Below are 19,481 nucleotides of genomic sequence, written 5' to 3'. Positions count from 1 at the left end.
GTCAGGGATCCCTCTCTTAAGTCTGAACCCTTGAAGTTCTCAGTTTATTGGTTACTCCCTATAGTGTGCCATATCCTGATGAGTTTTCACTGCTTATAGCATTCCTGAGTGGTAGGTTCTGCTATACCGCCCCCCCCCCCATTTTATAGATGAGGAAACTGAGGCTTACAGAGTTGAAGTTACTTGCCAAACATATGTAGTGGATAATTGGTAGAACTCTTAATGTGCTTTAGATTTTCTTTTTCAGTTATAGTCTTCATTGTGCTGTAACTCCTCTAGACCTCGAGGGCGGGGTATCATCTCAGTATCAACCTCTCTCCCTGGCACATTGATAGGTGGGCACTTAGTAGGTGCTTAGCAAATGTTTGTTGAGTGAAATAATGAACACATGAATGTGAAGAACAGCTGAACTGTGACTTGAAGGTAAGATGTATTCACAGTTCATATTTACTTGGGAAGGTGGGGGGGAGAATAGGCAGATGTTATGGTTTGGGATATAAGCTAAAAAGCACTTCATGAGTGCTTACAGTGAAGCCAGAATGGCTATCACTAGACAAAAGGGTATTTCTCCTGTCCTGGGGCTAAATATCATCTTTGCAAGTTTGCATGATTTTTCCTAAACCTTTCCTGAAAACTCTGGTTGGCAGCAAGTCTAAGTTAGTTTTCTCTTAGTTACTTTGGGAGGGAAATTCACATAGATTTGCCATGTAATTCATTTGGAAAAATCCATCATCTCTATCTGCAGCAGAGGGCAAAATTTTCCACCTACTTATCCAGAGCTGTGCCTGAAGATCTAAGTAGAAGCTTGAAGATTCCCACACAGTTGCTATAGACTACCTGTCTGTCTTTTAAGATAGTGATGTGACAGTTGAGGAGGCACTGCACAGTTCCTTAGCAATGTCACCTCCACTGTGACCTGCCAAAGTTATTTATATGTGAATGAGAACATAATTCCACATCAACAGTAGCTTCATTTTAGTTCTCCTGGAAGGAAAAGGTCCCTGCAAAACACCACTTCTGGCTACTTTGCCTGTAGATTTTGATTTTATTTAAGTGCATACCCATTGTTGACAGGCTATATTGATGAGCTCACATCTGCAGTTTAAATCCACAGACATGAAATATCAGCAAACTATCATGAGGAAGGCCTTTGATTCTAGAAAATTGCCATATTCAGTAGCAAATGTGCATTCTTTTTCAGTTGCTGGAGCTCTTCTATATTTTATCACAAGTGTTCTCAATTTACAAAGGAAAGAATCATTTAAAGACTTCGTGTGTCAATAACAACTTTATGGGCATAGATGCAGTTTAAAGGAAAGCATACTTTGTGTACAATACCTGGGGTAATTCTGCACCTTGGTAGAAAACTTGAGTGTTTTAAAAAATCCAAATTAACTGATTGCAGGTGTTCTCTAAATATGAGTAAGTAACACAGACTGTCGTTGCCATTCAAAGTCATCAAATTTTGAAAAAATGAAACCCAAATGTTGACCATGGAATTGTTAATGGAGGCAGTATTATTTGGGATTTTGGTGTAAAATACTGGTCTTTTTATTTCTCATTTATATGTCCTTTCTTCCATCCTCCCATCCATCCACCCACTCTCTTGCTGACCCATCTAACCCATTCACCTACCCATCCACTCATCCACCCATCTGTCCATCTGTCTATCCAACCATATATGTATATATATATATATATATATATATATATATCCATTCATCCATCCATCCATCCAGGCAGCACTTGTTGCATTGGAGATTCTTCTCATTTGGGCGCTGTTCCAGATGGTGGGATGATGAAGACAAACAAAATCTTATTCTCATGAAATTTCATTCTGGGGTATGAAGGTGTGGGAAAGTGTGGGGTATGAAGGTGTACATAAAAGAAGTAAGTAAATAAATAAATAAAGTAATTTCAGAGTTGAGAAAGGCTGTGAATAAGAATTAAACTTGTGTCTTATGAGAAAGTGACTTGTGGGTGGGGTGGCTACTTTAAATGGAATGAATAAAGGAGAATTTTTGGAGAAGGTGGACTTTCAGACAATATCTGAATGGCAAAAGCGATGCATTATTAAAGTTCTGTAGAGGGGCACCTGGGTGGCTCTGTCGGTTGAGTGTAGACTCTTGCTTTCAACTCAGGTCATGATCCCAAGATGGTGGGATTGAGCCCTGCGGTGGGCTCCAGGCTGAGCATGGAGCCTGCTTGAGATTCTGTCTGTCTGTCTGTCTCTCTCTCCCTCTCTCCCTCCCTCTCTCCCTCTACCTACATGCACATTCTCCCTCTTTAAAATAATAATAATAATAATAAAGTTCTGAGGAAAGTTCCTTCCAAGTAGAAGTCAGGCAACTGCAAAGGCCCAGAGAGGAAATTATGTGTAGCTTCTTGAAAGAAACTGAGAGTGATCTGAGAAGAGCTAAAAATGTGGAGTTTAGATATGTCTACCTGGACAAAGAGAAGAATAGGGGTGATAGGAATGATTTTCATCTAAGCACTTTTGCCCAGAATTTCACTCTTGGAAACAGTTTCAGGCTTTGGGTATTTCCCTCATTTGGCCACTTGATGGCAGTAATGCACCATGTAATTATGTTTCCGTTCAAATTTTTGGGAGAGTAGGAATAAAATTTTGTCTTTCTGCGACTGAGACTACCATTTCTTGACATATTTAGCAGTGTTTTGCTACTGTGGAAATTCTTCTCCAATTATTTTTCAATAGGAAGGATTACTTTCATTCCAAACCTAGAAGACCATTGTCATGACAGGGCCCCCAGATTCTTGGTGATTCTGAAACTCCCAAAGCTCCCAAATTGTCTGTCTCAGTGAAGCTGCCAAGTGGCTCACCTCACCCCTGAGGCAGAGTAGGGCGCTCACACTGGTATCTGGGGAGTGGGAAAGGCTGGAAAGTTCTTTTCTGGAAAAGCAGGTATGATAGCCATGCAATTAATAAGACCTTTTCCTCAATAAACCCTGTGCTATGGTACTCTGGGAAGATTCCTTCCACTCCCTGGGTTAGATAATTATCATCATCTTAATATCCTACTTAACATTATGCCACTATTGACATGGAAGTACTGGAATTCTGCAGAGGCCACTGGTGATTGAGGGGGATGCATATGACTGCTAGTACAAACCTGTAAGCCAAGGTGACTCCCATTTTCAAATTTGGCTCAGCTTCTTATGGAGAGCAGTCTCTGTCCTGGTATAGACTGCACACCACAGGTATCATCCACCTTTCCTCCAGTTTGGGCATGGCTCTTATGTCCTCACGGTCTAGAACCATCATTCCTGGCACAATTTGTTGTGCTTTGAAATGCAACTTACTCTCTACTCTGCCTTATCAAAATGAGGTGTTATAATACCCCAATTAGGCTGTGAAGTCAATGAGCTGGGATCAAGTCCCTGCTAAGCCATTTACCAGTTGTGTGATCTCAGGCCTGTTAAATCAACTCTCTGAGCTTTTGCTTCTTGCCTTTGAACAAAGGCAAATCCATCTTTTTCACAGGGAGGATTATAAATAAAGGTGAAGATGCTATATAATTGTCAATACTATGTTAATAAAAATATAATTGTCATTATTCTGGATACATATTCTTTTGTATTTTATCATCTAATTCTTTTTTTAATTTAATTTTTTTATTTTTAAAAATTTACATCCAAATTAATTAGCATATAGTGAAACAATGATATCAGGAGTAGATTCCTTAATGTCCCTTACCAATGTAGCCCATCCCCCTCCCACAACCCCTCCTGTAACCCTCAGTTTGGTCTCCATATTTATGAGTCTCTTCTGTTTTGTCCCCTCCCTGTTTTTATATTATTTTTGCTTCCCTTCACTTACGTTCATCTGTTTTGTCTCTTAAAGTCTTCATATGAGTGAAGTCATATGATTTTTGTCTTTCTCTGAATGACTAATTTCACTTAGCATAATACCCTCCAGTTCCGTCCACGTAGTTGCAAATGTCAAGATTTCATTCTTTTTGATTGCCGAGTAATACTCCATTGTGTGTGTGTGTGTGTGTGTGTGTGTGTGTGTATCACATCTTATTTATCCATTCATCCATTGATGGACATCTGGGCTCTTTCTATACTTTGGCTATTGTTGATAGTGCTGCTATTAACATGGGAGTGCATGTGTCCCTTCAAAACAGCACACCTCTATCCCATGGATAAATGCCTAGTAGTGCAATTGCTGGGCCATAGGGTAGTTCTATTTTTAGTTTTTTGAGGAACCTCCATACTGTTTTCCAGAGTGGCTGCACCAGCTTGCATTGCCACCAACAGTGCAAAAGAGATCCTCTTTCTCTGCATCCTCGCCAACATCTGTTGTTGCCTGAGTTGTTAATGTTAGCCATTCTGACAGGTGTGAGGTAGTATCTCATTGTGGTTTTGATTTGTATTTCCCTGATGGTGAGTGATGTTGAGCATTTTTTCATGTGTCGGTTGGTATTATCTAATTCTTTAAAATTTTTTTTAACGTTTATTTATTTTTGAGACAGAGAGAGACAGAGCATGAACAGGGGAGGGGCAGAGAGAGAGGGAGACACAGAATCCGAAACAGGCTCCAGGCTCCGAGCTGTCAGCACAGAGCCCAAAACGGGGCTCGAACTCACGGACCGCGAGATCGTGACCTGAGCCGAAGTCGGCTGCTTAACCGACTGAGCCACCCAGGTGCCCCTGGTATTATCTAATTCTTAAAAAGAAAGACTAGGAAAGAAAAACACAACCAGTAACAATAAACTAGGAATTCATTGTATAATTTTATAAGCCAGAAAACCTGCAGGGCAGGAGAAGAAAGGACACATCTTCCATGATGTGTTTTGGCATTTGCAGGTATTGTAAAACCAAACTACTTGCTACTTTGTTTAAAAAATTATTTTATATTGTGATATAATTCATCTGTCACAAAATTTATCATTTTAAAGTATATGATTCAGTATTTTCATAGAGGTGTGCAACCATCACCATTATCTAATTCTAGAACAATTTCATCATTCCAAAACAAAACCCCATACACTTGATGGTGTCCTGCATGTCTCTAAAGTTCTGTTTATCTTCCTTTATTCTTTTTTCCTTCTGTTTCTCAAACTGGATGATTTCAATTGATCCATCTTCAAGCTTGCTGATTTTTCCTTCTGCCTCCTCAAATCTGCTATGGAACCCCTCTAGTGGATTTTCCCACTGAGTTATTGTTCTTTTCAACTCTATAATTTCTTCTTGGCTCCTTTTCATAATTTGCCTTTATTTATATTCTCTGTTCTCTATTTGATATCATTCTTACATATATTTTAATTCTTTGACATTATTTTCTTAAGTTTTTTGAACATATTTAAAATCTTTGTCTAGTGAGTCCAAGGTCTGAGTTTCCTTGGAAACATTTTCTATTGATGAAGTTTTTTTCTTATTCATGGGTACACTTTCTCATTTCTTTGCATGTCAAATATTTTGTTGTTGTTGAAAACTAGATATTTTATTTTATTTTTAATTTTTTAAACGTTTATTTATTTTTGAGAGACAGAGAGAGACAGAGCACGAGCACGGGAGGGGCAGAGAGAAAGGGAGACAAAGAATCCAAAGCAGGCTCCAGGCTCTGAGCTGTCAGCACAGAGACTGATGCAGGGTTCAAACCCACAAACCGTGAGATCATGACATGAGCCGAAGTCAGCCCCTTAGCTGACTGAGCCACCCAGGTGCACTGAAAACTAGATATTTAAAATAATACAATGTGGCAACTCTGGAAATAAGATTATTCCCTCACTTTAGGACTTGTTGTCACTGTGGCTTGTAGTTGTTTTTTATCTAGTGACTTTTCTGAATTAATTCTGTATAGTATGTATTTTTTGTGTGTTGCCACATAACAAAGTCTCTACACAGTTTATTGGTAGATTATGGTTGGACAGAGATTTCCTTAAATTTCTGGAACCAGAATGTCTCCTAGACTTTACAGATGGTGATGTTAGGGAGCACCTTCAACACTCAGATAGGCAGCTTACAAGTCAGCCCCAGCCTTTACTTCCCATTTGTGAAGAGTTTCAAGGTCAGCCAGAGCTGAGAGTGTAGGGATTTCCTGGGTAGGTACACAGCCCTATGTGGCAGATTCTCAGTTTTCTATATTCCCAGGAATATAGTGGATCAAAGTCCTCAACTTTTCCATTTAAGCCTTTTGATTAGTCTATTATTTGCCTTTTTTTTTTATTTACTTGGGCAGCTGTACATTTAAAACACTTGCCAGTAAATGTTTACACAAGTACTCTCCCCTCTTAAGCTTTTAACACTGGGCTACAGATAAAGACAAGCCTGTCTAATTGGATCATCCAGGGAATCACCAGACAGGTCAAATGATGACAATTCCTTGGGAATGAGATCTCTTCTGTTCCCTCCATTATAGGGAATGCAGACTGCTATTTTCAAGGCTACTACTGAGCTGGAAAGGGGGATGGGACTAAGGTAATTTAAAATGCTACAAAGCTCCCTATTCTTTTTTTAAGTGTTTATTTATTTATTTTGAGAGAGAGAGAGTGAGAGAGTGAGCATGTGCAAGCAGGGGCTGGGCACAGAGACAGGGAGAGAGAGAATCCCAAGCAAGCTCCATGCTCAGCACAGAGCCCAACACAGGGCTCAATCCCATGACCACGGGATCACCACCTGAGTTGAAATCAAGAGTTTAACACTCAACCAACTGAGCCACTGAGGCACCCCAAAGCTCACTGTTCTTACTGAGATTCAGTTGTTTTTCTTTTATAAAAACCCTTGGTTGCTACAAGCTTTGGGCTAATTTTAAAATTCTGAAAAAAATGATTCTGACAATATTTGTCAGTTTTTCATTGTCTTTCTGGTGGAGTGAGGTCTATACCTGTCAGAAGTCTATACTCTGTCATTTTCATTGATGTTCATCTACTCTTTTCTTTTTAAAGTTACTATGAACCCTATCTGGCCATGTTGGGGCCAAGTATGCATAGCACCAGAGATCCTGTAAGTTTAGGCCAGTGAGAGTGATGGAACAATAATTTTGGCTACAAGATGCAACCATCCCTATCTTATTGCCCCTTAAATGTGCAGAGAAATCTCCAAAATACAATTGACTTTTACGTTACAACCAATTTATAAAGGAGAAATATAACCCTAAACTAAACTTCAAGTAGAGTGTGCTCCAAAGTTAGAATTGTCATAATTCCCAAGTAAAAGACAGACATGCCACTCCAGTCTTATATTGTCATTGGTTCATTTACTCAGTAGATCTCTGTTGAACAGCTGGTATCAATTAAACTCCATGCTTGGTGATGTGGAAGAGACAGAGCTGAAAAAGATGTAGTCACTGCAGTAGTCTAGAGGGGTGAGAGTGGAAAGAGGGTGGGCTGGACTGCCAGAGGGGCCCAGTGCTTCACATGGCTCAGAGGAAGTGGCTTATAGTGTTCCTGAAGGGCACTCTGAACAAGGTGGCATTTGGGTGAATGGGTTTGGGCAAAAATATTTGGGGAGTATTATATTCCTGACCCAGGGCTTTCATCCTTGTTCATTCTTCCCAGAACATTCTCACTTCACACACCTGGGTAACTTCTCTTAATTCAGGTTCTCAATGCAGAGAGGCCTTCCTGATTACCCAATTGGAAATAGCCTCTCCTTCCCTATTATTTCCCCACACTGCCTTCTCATTATTTTCCTAGAACTTCCTAGAACTCTAGATGAGGTCATCTAAAAACACTGTGTTCACTTGCTTATTAATTGTATTTCCCTTGTCCCTTGTCCCCACCTTGTCTGTCTTATTTATTCTTTTATCCCCAGGGGTCAGACCAGCCCTGCACATGGCTAATGTTCAATAAATATTTTTTGAGTGAACGAATAGACTGGAAAAAAAAAATGTTAGGGATTGATTTCCCATTGCCTGTTTTTCTCTATCACAATTGTACCCATTCCTCATTCCCACTGCTGACTCTGGGCCTGGCTTAGTTGGCTGAAGGAACAGGGCAATTTGTCAGTCTTGAGAGCAGCACTGCAGAACAAGCTACTTCCTCTAGAGGAACTGAGAGAGTATAAAGCACATTCTCTTTTCTGTGACAGGAAGCAGACCTCAGAGGGCATTCCTTCTGTAGCCCAGGTGGTCATTGATATCAGTAAATGACATCATTTTATTTTATTTTTTTAAATTTAAATTAACACAAAAATATAAGAACTGCCAGATTAAGAATGACTGGAAAATAGGTGACTCAGAAGACATGATTAAAGCCATACAAGTTGCATGGGGGAAACCATAATGTTTTCTTACCTACGTGGCTAAAAACAAGTGCCAGAATAGACAAGTATATCTTGTTTGTTTCTGTGTTCTGCATTTGTTTCTCTCTCTCTCTCTCTCTCTCTCTCTCTCTCTTCTTTGTAACTTTAGGTGGTTGTGTATGTTTTTGTGTAATTGCCCGAGGTACTTCTCAGGCCTCATAAGCATGGCTCCACATACTTCCCCCATGGTTCACATGTCCTTTGTCATTACCTGATACTTCTCTACATGTTCTAGAATATGGGCCAAACCCATAGAGGTGTATGTGGTGAGATGACAGACACTATAGGTCTTCTTGATGAGGTCAGAGTGTGTCAGGTGACCTGGGAGGTGACTCTAGGGCTGGTGTGGGCTGCCATGCACTGCATTCAGAGATGAAATGTACCTTGAGGAAGAGGGAAATGGCAGACTAAGATAGGTAGGTATTATCTGGGAAAGGTCAGCTCTCAGGAGCTATCTCCCTAAGGTCTAGCAGATGGGAACAATACATGGAGGAGGATGGGGCCATTTTACAAAGACAAGATGTGGGATTTGGTTGTAAATAGAGTGGACCATGGCAGAGTTATGGGTGATGGATGCTGCAATGTAGCCTGTGCAATCAGGTGTGGGAAGCCCATTATTAAATGTGTAAACAAAGGTGAAACCATAGATGAAATTTATCTTGATTTCAGAAAAGCTGTCTCTCCTCTACTCACAGAATTCTGATTCACAGGCAGTCTTCAAAGCTAGGAAAATACAAGCTATTGAAATGAATTCAAATTGTTTTATCCAGAGGGTGTGAAGAAAGAAATCATTTTAGTATAAAGCTCACCACAGAGGCACAATCTGCCACCTCCACTTGACAGGGATGGATGGAGTCATGTTGGGCAAGACTTTCCCAGGGTAGGAAGGGACCACTGCTGAGCTACACAACAGGGACAAAGAAGGACTGAAATCTATGAAAACATGAGCAAGAACTTAGCCTCTGGCTGCTGCAGCCAACATCATCTGGTGACTTTGAATCAGCACTCTAAAATCCCCTAGGAGATCTATGTCCAAACACTGAAAGGTTAAGAAGGATAATATTGGCTACTCTGAGGTAATGGGAGTAATCAGAATGAGTGTTATGAATACACAGAGATAATGAGTTTTCCCAACATTCTTTACCATATTCAGTCTTTAAACTCCAAGCTTCAAGTTTATATATTTTTTTTCATTTTCCCCCTCTAAAAAGTGTTCTCTAGTGGGAAGTTTCAGAGATATGTGCCAAGAGTAAATCTTGTCTGCTTTGTCTCTCTGTTGCTTCCTGGAGCAGGCAGGATTTGGGGTGATTCCCAGAGCTCAGCCCCAAAGACTATGCACCCTGAGAGCATATCCTGAGAAGGTCATGACCCCTTGCCCCCTGTCTCAGCTACTATATATTTGAGTGGAACAAATGGGCCAATGAGATGATGGTTTCTGTGATGTTATGAAATAGCAGTCACTGGAGATTTGGTGCCAAGAGGCCAGTGGGTTTAGGGTGAAGAAATGCTTAAGAATCTTTGTTTTGGGAAAGAGTCATATCTGAGGCATTAGGTGAGGGGTACAGGCAGCATAAGTAATCTTGTGCTGAGAAAGGCACTTGTAAATTACAATAAGGGCAATAAGGATGTTGCTTCCTGTCTGGGAATAGCAGGGGGCAAAGTCAGTGCCTTTTCGCTTTTGGGAATAATGAGTGTCAGTGTCCATATTTACCCCCTTTCTGTATTCAAATGCATGATGTGGGGTTTTCTCTAACCAGGGGCAGTTTGTGGTCAATACAGCTCTTTCTACCAAGCTTGGAGACCAGCAAGCCCCTGACTGACCTTCTCTATTGAACTAGTCCTGCCCTATGTCATCAAGATGGGTCAAAGTGTCCTCTAGGCCTTTAAAACTATAGTCTTCAACTTGTGGGTCTTGTGAGGGCAAAGCAGTGGTCCAAGGGTCTAATGTCACTGCTTAAAACCAGAAGTGAAACTAGGTTGGGGCTAGGGCAGAATAAAAACCAAAGGAACTACTCGTAAGACTCTGAGAGAAAAATAAATGACAATGGCTCACTTTGGTGTATTTGACAGCACCTATGCATTCTCAAATGCAGGCATCACTAAAGATGCGCCTGGCAGAAGCAACGGTAATTTTAACTAAGAGGGTCCACACTGTTATATCGAGATGGAAGTGGATATCTGTCTATATCCCTATAACTATATAGATATCTATATATCTATATATCTATATCTATATATAAATATATTTATATCTATATCATCTATATATAGATATATATATTTCTATATATCTATATCTATATATATGTCTATAGATATAGATATATATCTATAAATATATATATTTATAGATATATAGATATATAAATATAGGTATATGCACATACAGACATAAATAAATGTCTATAGGTATGCTTTCTTTCCTTTCCTCACTCCATAGTCATCGCATCAATTGAAAAGTAAAAACTCATTTTAAGTTATTTAACTTCATGTACTCCAAGTATTTATAGTCAGAGTATTTTTTCTTTTTTTTTTATTTATTTATTTTTTTATTATTATTTTTTTTAATATATGAAATTTACTGTCAAATTGGTTTCCATACAACACCCAGTGCTCATCCCAAAAGGTGTCCTCCTCAATACCCATCACCCACCCTGCCCTCCCTCCCACCCCCCATCAACCCTCAGTTTGTTCTCAGTTTTTAACAGTCTCTTATGCTTTGGCTCTCTCCCACTCTAACCTCTTTTTTTTTTTTTTTTTCCTTCCCCTCCCCCATGGGTTTCTGTTATGTTTCTCAGGATCCACATAAGAGTGAAACCATATGGTATCTGTCTTTCTCTGTATGGCTTATTTCACTTAGCATCACACTCTCCAGTTCCATCCATGTTGCTACAAAAGGCCATATTTCATTTTTTCTCATTGCCACGTAGTATTCCATTGTGTATATAAACCACAATTTCTTTATCCATTCATCAGTTGATGGACATTTAGGCTCTTTCCATAATTTGGCTATTGTTGAGAGTGCCGCTATAAACATTGGGGTACAGGTGCCCCTATGCATCAGTACTCCTGTATCCCTTGGATAAATTCCTAGCAGTGCTATTGCTGGGTCATAGGGTAAGTCTATTTTTAATTTTCTGAGGAACCTCCACACTGCTTTCCAGAGCGGCTGCACCAATTTGCATTCCCACCAACAGTGCAAGAGGGTTCCTGTTTCTCCACATCCTCTCCAGCATCTATAGTCTCCTGATTTGTTCATTTTGGCCACTCTGACTGGCGTGAGGTGATATCTGAGTGTGGTTTTGATTTGTATTTCCCTGATAAGGAGCGACGTTGAACATCTTTTCATGTGCCTGTTGGCCATCCGGATGTCTTCTTTAGAGAAGTGTCTATTCATGTTTTCTGCCCATTTCTTCACTGGGTTATTTGTTTTTCGGGTGTGGAGTTTGATGAGCTCTTTATAGATTTTGGATACTAGCCCTTTGTCCGATGTGTCATTTGCAAATATCTTTTCCCATTCCGTTGGTTGCCTTTTAGTTTTGTTGGTTGTTTCCTTTGCTGTGCAGAAGCTTTTTATCTTCATAAGGTCCCAGTAATTCACTTTTGCTTTTAATTCCCTTGCCTTTGGGGATGTGCCGAGTAAGAGATTGCTACGGCTGAGGTCAGAGAGGTCTTTTCCTGCTTTCTCCTCTAAGGTTTTGATGGTTTCCTGTCTCACATTCAGGTCCTTTATCCATTTTGAGTTTATTTTTGTGAATGGTGTGAGAAAGTGGTCTAGTTTCAACCTTCTGCATGTTGCTGTCCAGTTCTCCCAGCACCATTTGTTAAAGAGACTGTCTTTTTTCCATTGGATGTTCTTTCCTGCTTTGTCAAAGATGAGTTGGCCATACGTCTGTGGGTCTAGTTCTGGGGTTTCTATTCTATTCCATTGGTCTATGTGTCTGTTTTTATGCCAATACCATGCTGTCTTGATGATGACAGCTTTGTAGTAGAGGCTAAAGTCTGGGATTGTGATGCCTCCTGCTTTGGTCTTCTTCTTCAAAATGACTTTGGCTATTCGGGGCCTTTTGTGGTTCCACATGAATTTTAGGATTGCTTGTTCTAGTTTCGAGAAGAATGCTGGTGCACTTTTGATTGGGATTGCATTGAATGTGTAGATAGCTTTGGGTAGTATTGACATTTTGACAATATTTATTCTTCCAATCCATGAGCAGGGAATGTCTTTCCATTTCTTTATATCTTCTTCAATTACCTGCATAAGCTTTCTATAGTTTTCAGCATACAGATCTTTTACATCTTTGGTTAGATTGATTCCTAGGTATTTTATGCTTCTTGGTGCAATTGTGAATGGGATCAGTTTCTTCATTTGTCTTTCTGTTGCTTCATTGTTAGTGTATAAGAATGCAACTGATTTCTGCACATTGATTTTGTATCCTGCAACTTTGCTGAATTCATGGATCAGTTCTAGCAGACTTTTGGTGGAGTCTATCGGATTTTCCATGTATAATATCATGTCATCTGCAAAAAGCGAAAGCTTGACTTCATCTTTGCCAATTTGGATGCCTTTGATTTCCTTTTGTTGTCTGATTGCTGATGCTAGAACTTCCAGCACTATATTAAACAACAGCGGTGACAGTGGGCATCCCTGTCGTGTTCCTGATCTCAGGGAAAAAGCTCTCAGTTTTTCCCCATTGAGGATAATGTTAGCTGTGGGCTTTTCATAAACGGCCTTTATGATCTTTAAGTATGTTCCTTCTATCCCGACTTTCTCAAGGGTTTTTATTAAGAAAGGGTGCTGGATTTTGTAAAAGGCCTTTTCTGCATCGATTGACAGGATCATATGGTTCTTCTCTTTTTTTTTGTTAATGTGATGTATCACGTTGATCGATTTGCGAATGTTGAACCAGCCCTGCATCCCAGGAATGAATCCCACTTGATCATGGTGAATAATTCTTTGTATATGCTGTTGAATTCGATTTGCTAGTATCTTATTAAGAATTTTTGCATCCATATTCATCAGGGATATTGGCCTGTAGTTCTCTTTTTTTTACTGGGTCTCTGTCTGGTTTAGGAATCAAAGTAATACTGGCTTCATAGAATGAGTCTGGAAGTTTTCCTTCCCTTTCTATTTCTTGGAATAGCTTGAGAAGGATAGGTATTATCTCTGCTTTAAATGTCTGGTAGAACTCCCCTGGGAAGCCATCTGGTCCTGGACTCTTATTTGTTGGGAGATTTTTGATAACCGATTCAATTTCTTCGCTGGTTATGGGTCTGTTCAAGCTTTCTATTTCCTCCTGATTGAGTTTTGGAAGAGTGTGGGTGTTTAGAAATTTGTCCATTTCTTCCAGGTTGTCCAATTTGCTGGCATATAATTTTTCATAGTATTCCCTGATAATTGTTTGTATCTCTGAGGGATTGGTTGTAATCATTCCATTTTCATTCATGATTTTATCTATTTGGGTCATCTCCCTTTTCTTTTTGAGAAGCCTGGCTAGAGGTTTGTCAATTTTGTTTATTTTTTCAAAGAACCAACTCTTGGTTTCGTTGATCTGCTCTACAGTTTTTTTAGATTCTATATTGTTTATTTCTGCTCTGATCTTTATTATTTCTCTTCTTCTGCTGGGTTTAGGCTGCCTTTGCTGTTCTGCTTCTATTTCCTTTAGGTGTGCTGTTAGATTTTGTATTTGGGATTTTTCTTGTTTCTTGAGATAGGCCTGGATTGCAATGTATTTTCCTCTCAGGACTGCCTTCGCTGCATCCCAAAGCGTTTGGATTGTTGTATTTTCATTTTCGTTTGTTTCCATATATGTTTTAATTTCTTCTCTAATTGCCTGGTTGACCCACTCATTCGTTAGTAGGGTGTTCTTTAACCTCCATGCTTTTGGAGGCTTTCCAGACTTTTTCCTGTGGTTGATTTCAAGCTTCATAGCATTGTGGTCTGAAAGTATGCATGGTATAATTTCAATTCTTGTAAACTTATGAAGGGCTGTTTTGTGACCCAGTATATGATCTATCTTGGAGAATGTTCCATGTGCACTCGAGAAGAAAGTATATTCTGTTGCTTTGGGATGCAGAGTTCTAAATATATCTGTCAAGTCCATCTGATCCAATGTATCATTCAGGGCCCTTGTTTCTTTATTGACTGTGTGTCTAGATGATCTATCCATTTCTGTAAGTGGGGTGTTAAAGTCCCCTGCAATTACCACATTCTTATCAATAAGGTTGCTTATGTTTATGAGTAATTGTTTTATATATCTGGGGGCTCGGGTATTTGGTGCATAGACATTTATAATAGTTAGCTCTTCCTGGTGGATAGACCCTGTGATTATTATATAATGCCCTTCTTCATCTCTTGTTACAGCCTTTAATTTAAAGTCTAGTTTGTCTGATATAAGTATGGCTACTCCAGCTTTCTTTTGGCTTCCAGGAGCATGATAAATAGTTCTCCATCCCCTCACTCTCAATCTAAAGGTGTCCTCAGATCTCAAATGAGTCTCTTGTAGACAGCAAATAGATGGGTCTTGTTTTTTTATCCATTCTGATACTGATACCCTATGTCTTTTAGTTGGCGCATTTAATCCATTTACATTCAGTGTTATTATAGAAAGATATGGGTTTAGAGTCATTGTGATGTCTGTATGTTTTATGCTTGTAGTGATGTCTCTGGTACTTTGTCTCACAAGATCCCTCTTAGGATCTCTTGTAGGGCTGGTTTCGTGGTGACAAATTCCTTCAGTTTTTGTTTGTTTGGGAAGACCTTTATCTCTCCTTCTATTCTAAATGACAGACTTGCTGGATAAAGGATTCTCGGCTGCATATTTTTTCTGTTTAGCACACTGTAGATATCGTGCCAATCCTTTCTGGCCTGCCAAGTTTCAAAGGAGAGATCAGTCACGAGTCTTATAGGTCTCCTTTTATATGTGAGGGCACGTTTATCCCTTGCTGCTTTCAGAATTTTCTCTTTGTCCTTGTATTTTGCCAGTTTCACTATGATATGTCGTGCAGAAGATCGATTCAAGTTACGTCTGAAGGGAGTTCTCTGTGCCCCTTGGATTTCAATGCCTTTTTCCTTCCCCAGTTCAGGGAAGTTCTCAGCTATAATTTGTTCAAGTACCCCTTCAGCACCTTTCCCTCTCTCTTCCTCCTCTGGGATACCAATTATGCGTATATTATTTTTTTTTAGTGTATCACTTAGTTCTCTAATTTTCCCCTCATACTCCTGGATTTTTTTATCTCTCTTTCTTTCAGCTTCCTCTTTCTCCATAACTTTATCTTCTAGTTCACCTATTCTCTCCTCTGCCTCTTCAAGCCGAGCCATAGTGGTTTCCATTTTGTTTTGCATTTCGTTTAAAGCGTTTTTCAGCTCCTCGTGACTGTTCCTTAGTCCCTCGATCTTTGTGGCAAGAGATTCTCTGCTGTCCTGTATACTGTTTTCAAGCCCAGCGATTAATTTTATGACTATTATTCTAAATTCACTTTCTGTTATATTATTTAAATCCTTTTTGATCAGTTCATTAGCTGTTGTTATTTCCTGGAGATTCTTCTGAGGGGAATTCTTCCGTTTGGTCATTTTGGAGAGTCCCTGGCGTGGTGAGGACCTGCAGGGCACTTCCCCTGTGCTGTGGTGTATAACTGGAGTTAGTGGGCGGGGCCGCAGTCCGACCCGATGTCTGCCCCCAGCCCACTGCTGGGGCCACAGTCAGACTGGTGTGTGCCTTCTCTTCCCCTCTCCTAGGGGCGGGATTCACTGTGGGATGACGTGTCCCATCTGGGCTACTTGCACACTGCCAGGCTTGTGTTGCTGGGGATCTGGCGTATTAGCTGGGGTGGGTAGGCAAGGTGCACGGGGGCTGGAGGGGCAGGCTTAGCTCGCTTCTCCTTAGGTGATCCACTTCAGGAGGGGCCCTGTGGCAGCGGGAGGGAGTCAGATCCGCTGCCGGAGGTTTGGCTCCGCAGAAGCACAGAGTTGGGTGTTTGCGGAGCGAGCAAGTTCCCTGGCAGGAACTGGTTCCCTTTGGGATTTTGGCTGGGGGATGGGCGGGGGAGATGGCGCTGGCGCCTTTGTTCCCCGCCAAGCTGAGCTCTGTCGTCCGGGGGCTCAGCAGGTCTCCCTCCCTTTATCCTCCAGCCTTCCCACTTTCCGAGCAGAGCTGTTAACTTATGACCTCCCAGACGCTAAGTCGCGCTTGCTGTCGGAACACAGTCTGTCCGGCCCCTCCGCTTTTGCCAGCCAGACTCGGGGGCTCTGCTTGGCCGGCGAGCCGCCCCTCCACCCCGGCTCCCTCCCGCCAGTGCGTGGAGCGCGCACCGCCTCACCGCCCTTCCTACCCTCTTCCGTGGGCCTCTAGTCTGCGCTTGACTCCGGAGACTCCCTTCTGCTAATCCTCTGGCGGTTTTCTGGGTTCTTTAGGCAGGTGTAGGTGGAATCTAAGTTATCGGCAGGACGCGCTGTGAGCCCCGCGTCCTCCTACGCCGCCATCTTCCGGAACCCCCTAGTCAGAGTATTTTTTCAATGTCTGAATTTACTGGGCCAAAAAGAAAAGAACCTACTTCTTTTTATTGTTACTCTTTTCTTTACTTCTTAATGTCCTGAAAATTCAGGAAACTTCATAGGCCATACTGAAAATGACCCTGCCCCTGGCCTTGGTCTATAACTGAAATTTCTGTATCCTTCTCAAGGCCAGGGTCTTCCGCTTGCACGTATTTGTAGATGCTCATTGTGTTTTGAGGTTCTGGAGGATCAATCAGGATCCACCAGTTTATCTCGTAAAGTTCGGTATAAAATATTTGACCTTCTGAGACATCTTTTGTGATCTCACTCACAGAGAGACAAAAGGTTAATAGGTATGGGTATACATGTCATTCACTATCTGTGTTTGGCACCCCAGAGGATAACAAATCTTCTAAGTCTAAAAGCTGAGCCCAGGCAGGGCTTGAACCACAGCAATGATGTTGTGGGATCTGTAGTTACTTCTGCATTGAAGACCTTTGCTTTCGGTGATGCCACTTCATTTGCAATTGTAATTATTTCCCTGAAAACCGTGGACCTAGGCTTTTATCTTATGAAATAATAAAACTAATTAGCCACAACAAATACTGTGTATGTTTAGTTTGCTCAGGACTACATACTGTATATCAGTTTGCCTCTTGGTAGGAGCCTCTTGTCTATGGCATGACATTGCTGCAATCCTCAGGGCCCCAGTGAAAGGGATTCTGCACTCAAGGTAAAAGCCTGCTTCAAGCCACTGAGTGATCACAAACAGAGCTGTGACCTGGTATAAAGGCCTGTTAAGTTTGCACCTTGAAGGCAATAACAGAATCCTAGGTCCTTCATTTGAGAATGAAGAACGGTGCTTGATGCATAAGACACCATGGTACAAAGGTCTAGAGAAAAAAATCAAGGCCATGCTTAAATCCAAGAAACAAAGAGAATGTGTCTACCAGCTAGGAAGGCTTGCCATGGAACTCATCTTCTTTGACCAGGCTTGTATTTGGGCTTCATGTGAAGGCATTGGGAAGAAATCACCCCACACAGGTATAAATGCACTAGTGCTTTTGCCTAGGGTGGTTCTTGGGGGTAAGAAGAGTGCAACAAGAATTAAGGTGACTAATAAAATGGAATCTGCCATGTAAATTAAAAGCAGAAAGTATACTTTAATTAAATGTGGCTACTGCTTTCACTCTATTTCCAAATATTAAAATTTTCTTTCATTTCTTGCATGAGTAATTTTGGTCCTGATTAATTGGAAACACTAGGTCCTTGATATTCCCATGTTATCCCTGGAGGGGACTATGCTTCAGTGACAAATGTTAACAGAATGTGCTGCATTATCTTTCTTTGGCATAGCAAAAAAGAGGGGAAATCATTTATTCCTGGCCTTGGCAAGCAGCCTTAGGGAATCACTGTGGTCCAGCTCTGACACAAACTGAATGATGGCGGCAGTGTTGTTTTACTTTACCAGCAGAAAGAACTGCTGCCCTTTCATGCCATTAGCCAACTCAGAAACATCAAACTTATATGGAGTCTATTCCAGCTGAAACAACAGACCCCTTTATCATTGCAGTAAGAGGGTTAGGAATTATTTTTCCTCTGGAAAATTAATATCCTGAATGTGCCAAGTGGATAATTCAGGATGTTCTTTTTTGATGCTGAAATGATTGAATTTTTATCCTGAGGAGAGGGAGCATGGAATTAGAGAACTTTATTGGTTTCTTGGGATGTTTAACAAATAAGTCTCTCTCAGCATGTACTAAATGCTTTGCACTTGTGCGATGCTATGGGTCAGGTAATGCCATCGTCCTACTTTTACTTCCAAAAAAATGCCTTCCTTGGAAATTAGTCTCATAAAAACCAGTTTCATGTGTCCCTTCTTAAGCTTTTAAGAGACTATTTTCAAAGTTAAGATAGTTCTGTTTGTTTCTTGATATTAAAGTGAATCCCATAATTATATTTATCTTATTTAAATATTTAGTCAAAGTCGGGGTGAGATGTATACAGGTTGCTGTGGTTACCAGATTAGTTATGTGTGATGGCCTTCTGGGTTGCATCTCAAAGTGACAGTTACTTGATTACTCCATTCAGTGCTGGGCAAATGGGTCCAAATGTTAGCTTTTAGCCTCTCTCATGTTATTGGGAATGTGGAAGCATCTCTACAGCATTGTAAATATTTTATTTAACTCATTGATTCTTAAAAAAAAAAAAACTATGGATTTATTTTTCTCCTTATTGGTAGTAAATGTTTAAAAGGTCTTTTCACTTCTGACTTTCTACAGAATGTAGATTAATACACACAGGGACAGGGTGTAACTGCTCTGGCATTTCCAGGTGAGGTGAATCCCATTGGACAGGAACAGCTGGAAGCAGTTGTGTAGTTGTCCTGACCTGATAAGAAAGTGGCCCTGGAGTAAACAGCGTCTACTAAGCAGGATTTCTGGAAAATTGATGGTCAGTCTCTGGGGCTTAAAAATAGGCTTGGTTAATCCTGACACCCTCATCTTCTCATGTCCCAAGATTAGATCTGTTGTCAGTGTGTGCAATATCTGCCCTCCCAGACAAGGCTCTTTGGTGTTTGTATTGAATATTTGTTATGTGGGGCCTCTTGGCCTTGAAGTTCCCTTCTTTTGCAGCTGTCTCCTGCTTTCTTATTGAGGGATCACTTCTCAGTCCTTCAGGGCAGTCTTGATGGGGCTATCAGTCAAGGTGCCTGCCTTGC

This window comes from Panthera leo, chromosome E2 (genome assembly GCF_018350215.1).
Source record: "Panthera leo isolate Ple1 chromosome E2, P.leo_Ple1_pat1.1, whole genome shotgun sequence".
NCBI lineage: Eukaryota > Metazoa > Chordata > Mammalia > Carnivora > Felidae > Panthera > Panthera leo.
This window is presented reverse-complemented; position numbering follows the sequence as displayed.